The sequence below is a fragment of the Sapajus apella genome, unplaced genomic scaffold (assembly GCF_009761245.1).
Source record: "Sapajus apella isolate SASKATOON/1434 unplaced genomic scaffold, GSC_monkey_1.0 scaffold141, whole genome shotgun sequence".
Lineage (NCBI taxonomy): Eukaryota > Metazoa > Chordata > Mammalia > Primates > Cebidae > Sapajus > Sapajus apella.
Window position 1 is genome coordinate 120,288 of NW_022437081.1, and position 5,452 is coordinate 125,739.

Genomic DNA, 5,452 nt, shown 5'->3' on the forward strand with positions numbered 1-5,452 from the left:
TTTTTTTTTTTTTTTTTTTTTTTTTTTGAGACGGAGTTTCACTCTTGTTACCCAGGCTGGAGTGCAATGGCGCGATCTCGGCTCACCGCAACCTCTGCCTCCTGGGTTCAGGCAATTCTCCTGCCTCAGCCTCCTGAGTAGCTGGGATTACAGGCACGCCCCACCATGCCCAGCTCATTTTTTTTTTGTATTTTCAGTAGAGACGGGGTTTCACCATGTTGACCAGGATGGTCTCGACCTCTTGACCTCGTGATCCACCCGCCTCTGCCTCCCAAAGTGCTGGGATTACAGGCTTGAGCCACCGTGCCCGGCAACCCTTTTCATATGTAATTCCTAAGATGGTAAACTGAAACCCTTTTCATTTGTAATTCCTAAGACTGTAAACAGAGACCCTTTTCATATGTTAAGCTATAAACCTAAGATTCTTCCACTTGTAACATCTAAAGTATAAGCCTATATAAAGAAGGAACCTTCCTTTGTTAGGGGAGCTTGGATATTAGGCAAATATGCCACCTGGCTCCTGGCCGAATAAACTCCTTCCTCCAATATTTGGTGTCCGAGAGATCTGTTTCCTGCGGCCGCTCCTGCTACATTTTGGTGCGTTGGCCGGGAAGCGAGTCTCGAATAGCAGACGGTGGGGAAAAGTCTCTTAGGTGGTTTGCCTAGCCCTGTGGAGCATCCCTGCGGGGGGGGAGGAATCCTGCTCCCTGGGGTGACGTATCCGGAGAGTGCTCCTAGGCAGGTATTTGCCAGGTGGAAAAGCCTTACCAGAGCGGAGCAGGGAGGCCCTGCAGTCCGGATCCACCCAGTGGCTGAACACTGAGGAGGAACGAGCATTTGGGGAAGTCTGGACAACTGAATTTGGTAAGATTGTACCTGGGAAAGTAGCCCACCCCGTTTTGGGTGGAAGCATGGCCTGATCACCCATGGGTGCCAGATCGGCACATTGGAAGGTAGCTCTCTGTTGGATTTGAAGGAGAGCATTTGGATGTGTGTCTGTGTTTGGATGTGTGTCTGTGTCATCGTACCCGGGAGAGTAGCCCATTCCGTTTTGGGTGAAAGCGTGGCCTGATCACCCACAGGTGCCAGATCGGCATGTTGGAAGGTAGCTCTCTGTTGGGTTTGAAGGAGAGCATTCGGATGTGTGTCTGTGTGTGTGGTTGTGTATCCATGTCGTCGAGCTATTTGTAAGAATTAGAGACAGCCACAGAAGGCTGAGTAAAGAAGCCTCTGGGTGTCGCAAAAGGATTGAAGTGAATGTAAATTGGAGCGTGTTCTGTGCTGCATCTTGCTAGGCGGGAACTGCTGTGAGTGAACTGACACTCTCCTAAGTGTGGGAATTATTCCTTTGAATTGTTAATATGGGTCACTCCCATAGTAAGCCCACCCCTTTAGAAATCATGCTGAAAAATTTCAAGAAGGGATTTAGTGGGAATTATAAAGTAACTATGACACCAGATAAATCGAGGGTTTTATGTAGGGAAGACTGGCCAGCGTTTGGGGTCGGTTGGCCCCCAGAGGGGACCCTAGACAGGTCCCTTGTCTCCAAAGTAAGGCATGAGGTTATATACGGTGAGCTAGAACGCCTTGATCAATTTCCATACATAGACTCGTGGTTGCAGTCAGTGTTAAACCCTCCAAAGTGGCTAAGAGAGCAGGCAGCGACTGTTTTAGTAGCCAAGGGATAGACTGCTAGAAACCACCATCCCCCTCACCACCGAGAAACGCAGACTCCCAAGTCCAGGCAAATTCAGTGGCAGAAACAGGCAGGATTTGCATGTATGAATACTTTAGTTATTGGAAGTAGCTAACCAGGCATTTGTAAACCAAGAGGTGGTAAGCCAGAGGGAAAATCACGGGGAAAGGGAACGTCAGGCTCAACGGAAGGCTGACTTGATTGCTGCTATGAGAGGAACACCCCCAAGGGCGTGGAAAAAGAGGGGTTCCTGGAAAGCCCCACAGTCTGCCCGCCTGTGCCTGCAATGCGATCAGTGTGCATTTTGTCAAGAAATAGGACACTGGGGAAAAAATGCCCACAGTTAATGAGAGAACAGGGCGATCCTAAGCATGAGGATCCAGATAAAAAGTGAAGGGGCTCTGTTCAATCTAATGGAAGGGCCACTGGACTAAAAGAGAGGGGGGCCGGACTCATATGCCCCCAAAGAGCCCACAATCTGGACGACAGCCCTGTAACCCCCCATGGAAAAAACCAGAACCAATATTGTTAGAGCTATTAAGGTGTTAAGAGAAGACTTTCTTGTACTTAATGGACTGCCCTGCCCCCTCTTCTCCGGCAAAACCTGTTATGTAAATCAAGGGCCATTATCCCATTCAAAAAGGAGACTCCCTGTAGCTAAAAATGCCTTAGGCAGGGGTTATCCAGGCTCCCATTGTCCCTTGAGAAGGAGGGTGGAGGCTTCCTAGCCAGAAGCAGGTGTAACCACTCAATACACCTGGACCCAGCTTCCCAGGGGCTCAAAAACTCTCTCATCATCTTTGGGGAGGCATCAGCCCGTGACCGCCCCCCAGAAGCTTCTTGCTTGCATGCTGCCCTTGTATGCTGATAACCTTCTATTGGGACACCCCACGGCAGTCGGGTGTACAAACAAATGCCTTACTTCGGCACCTGGAGGACTGTGGATATAAAGTGTCTAAAAGGAAAGCCCTGATTTGCCAAAAAGCAAATGTAGTATCTGAGGCTTACCATCTGGAAGCGGGAAAGCAGCCTAGAAGCAAAGAGGAAGCAAGCCGCTTGCAGAGTGACAGAACCTGAGACTAAAAGGCAGGCAAGAGAGCTCCTGGGAGCGGTGGGTTTTGTAAATTGTGGATTTCCAAACTTCGCAGTACTAGCCAAACCCCTCTATGATGTGACAAAGTGGGGAGACAAGGAGCCCTTTGAATGGGGATCCCGGCAGCATCAGGCCTACCAGGAACTGGAAACAAAACTAATGTCAGCTCCAGCTTTGGGGCTGCCTGATTTAACAAAGCCCTTCACATTATATGTGGCAGAAAGAGAAAAAGTGGCAGTTGGGGTCCTAGTCCAAACAGTAGGACCTTGGCCCAGGCCTGTAGCTTACCTCTCCAAGCAGCTGGATGGAGTTTCCAAAGCCAAAGGATGGCCCCCATGCTTAAGGGCCCTGGCAGCAACTGCTCTGCTGGCACAAGAAGCAGATAAGCTAACTCTGGGAAAGAACCTAAATATCAAGGCACCTCACACAGTAGTGACTCTAATGAATACCAGAGGGCACCACTGGTTATCAGATGTTAGGCTGACCAAATACCAGGGTCTGCTATGTGAAAATCCCCACATCACCATTGAAGTCTGCAACACCTTAAACCCTGCCACTTTGCTCCCAATGTCAGAGGGTCCCGTTGAACACAACTGCGTTGAAGTCCTGGACATAGTCTATTCCAGCAGGTCTGATCTTCGGGATCAGCCATGGACAGTAGCAGACTGGGAGCTGTATGTGGATGGGAGCAGCTTTGTCAATCCACGAGGGGAAAGATGCGCAGGCTATGTCGTGGTAACTCTGGACACTGTAATCGAGGCCAAATCCTTGCCTCAGGGCACCTGAGCTCAGAAGGCTGAACTCATTGCTTTAACTCAAGCCCTAGAGCTGAGTAAAGATAAGGTGGTAAACGTTTACTCTCGTTATGCCTTTCCAACTCTCCAAGTACATGGAGCACTGTACAAAGAGAGAGGCCTGTTAACTTCAGTGGGAAAAGAAATAAACTTTCAGCATGAAATCTTGCAGCTGCTAGAAGCAGTCTGGAAGCCCCAGAAAGTGGCGGTCGTGCATTGCCGGGGACATCAGTGGGCCCACACCTCCATGGCCCTGGGAAATTCCCGAGCGGATTCAGCAGCTAGTAAGGCAGCATCTACCCCTTACTGAATAGCAGTTACAGCCCCGCTGATTCCCCAGATCCCTAATCTAATGCCTACTTACTCTAAGGAGGAAAGAGACTTTCTCCAGACAGAAGGGGGCAACTGATTAAAGAAGGATGGACCCAACTGCCAGATGTAAGAATAGCAGTGCCACAGCTGCTGGGGGTAGCAGTTGTACAAGCCGTACAACTCATTTAGGTCAAGAGTCGCTTGAAAAGATGTTGGGCCAGTACTTTTACATCTCACACTTAGCAGCCTTGACCAAAACTGTGGCACAGCGATGCATTACATGTCGGCAACACAACGCGAGTCTGGGTCCAGCTATTTCTCCTGGAATTCAAGCTTATGGAGCAGCTCCGTTTGAAGATATCCAGGCAGACTTTATTGAAATGTCCAAGAGTGGGGGACATAAGTGTTTGTTGGTCCTGGTGTGCACATACTCTGGATGGGACTGAAAGAGCCCATGAAGTAATCTGTGTGCTGCTTTGAGATCTTACCCCTACGTTTGGACTGCCACTGCACATCGGAGCAGACAGTGGACCAGCATTTGTGGCAGATTTAGTCCGGAAAACAGCAACGGCCTTGGGTATCACCTGGAAACTGCACACTGCCTACTGACCCCAGAGTTCCAGAAAAGTGGAAAAAATGAACCGGACCATCAAAAACATCCTAGGGAAAGTGTTCAGGAAACAAGATTAGAGCGGGTGCAGGCACTTCCCTTGGGGTTATTCGAAATTAGAGGCACCCCCTTTAGGAAAAACAGGATATTCCCCTATGAAGTCTTATAACATAGGCCCCCTTCCCTACTTTGGGCATCTCTAGGAACTCCTCGGGAGTGGGGAGAGATTGAGTTAGATGCTAGTTACCAGCTCTAAGGAGAATTGCTTAGGATACTTCAACCTAAGTAAATAACAAATGTCCTGTAAGCCTTTTTCTCCCCGGTTCACCCTTTCTCACTAGGTAATCATGTGTGGATAAAGGACAGGAGTACAGCCCCTCTAAAGCCACAATGGAAAGGACCTCAGACCTGATCCTGACCAATCCCACAGCCGTGAAGGTAGAGGGAATCCCAGACTGAATCCACCTCAGCCGTGTCAAAACCGTCAACAGCTGAGACTTAGACCAAGGCAAGGACTGCAGAATCACCTTAAGAAGGACAACAAGCCCTGCTCCAGCCTCATCCCGAAAGCTGGCTGGTCCACGCACGGCCGAAGCATGAGGAGATTCATCGTGGGACTTGTTCTTCTTAATATTTGGACTTGCACAGTAGGGACATTAACTAATTTTGAAGAATGCTGTCAGTATGTACACCAGGTAGGATGTAAACGTTGCTGCCATTTTTTTGTCCTGCGGTTCTTATAAATGTATGGGAACACAGAAGGGAACCTGTTTATATAATGGTACTCAGTGTAAGGTGTGTAATCTGTGAGATGGACAGGTAGCTGTGTCATAGGCATCATTAAGCCCTCTTTCTTCCTATTATCTGTTAAGATAGGTGAGCTGTTAGGGCATCCAGTTTCCTCCAATAGGGAGAAGAGAGATCTAAAACTAGGGAATTGGACAGAT

General features: G+C 48.9%; 1 long non-coding RNA gene across 1 annotated transcript in view; it reads right to left on the minus strand.

Moving 5' to 3' along the window:
- The window catches only part of LOC116540519, a 19,371-nt gene extending 13,919 nt beyond the window's left edge, over nucleotides 1–5,452 (minus strand). The window contains exon 1 of the long non-coding RNA XR_004264477.1: nucleotides 5,261–5,452. This is a non-coding gene — a long non-coding RNA (uncharacterized LOC116540519). The remainder of the gene's footprint in view (nucleotides 1–5,260) is intronic.